Source organism: Octopus bimaculoides, chromosome 1, assembly GCF_001194135.2.
Source record: "Octopus bimaculoides isolate UCB-OBI-ISO-001 chromosome 1, ASM119413v2, whole genome shotgun sequence".
NCBI classification, from domain to species: domain Eukaryota; kingdom Metazoa; phylum Mollusca; class Cephalopoda; order Octopoda; family Octopodidae; genus Octopus; species Octopus bimaculoides.
The window spans coordinates 173625469-173625799 of record NC_068981.1 but is presented as its reverse complement, the minus strand read 5'-3'; positions in this window follow the sequence as shown (position 1 = coordinate 173625799).

Below are 331 nucleotides of genomic sequence, written 5' to 3'. Positions count from 1 at the left end.
CGGAGTTCTGGAAGCCGTATAAGAGGTCCGGTACTGTATCATTAAAAAATTCCTTTTATGCGGAAACCTCACCGTAAGATTGAATTTCTTGACAAAATTATATGTCCAGTGAATGTAGTGTACAACAAATTTATAAACAACAAGTAACAAAAACTAGCAGTTATTTATTGAGGGGAAGTTTCTTCCACTTAGTCTTGTATAAATATTTACTATTTTACATAAGAGCATTGATATTATTTCCCAGTTAAAACTGATATATGTAAAATGTCAAGGATTGATAAATTTGGCGTGAGTGTGTGTGTGTGTGTGTGTGTGTGTGTGTGTGTGTGTG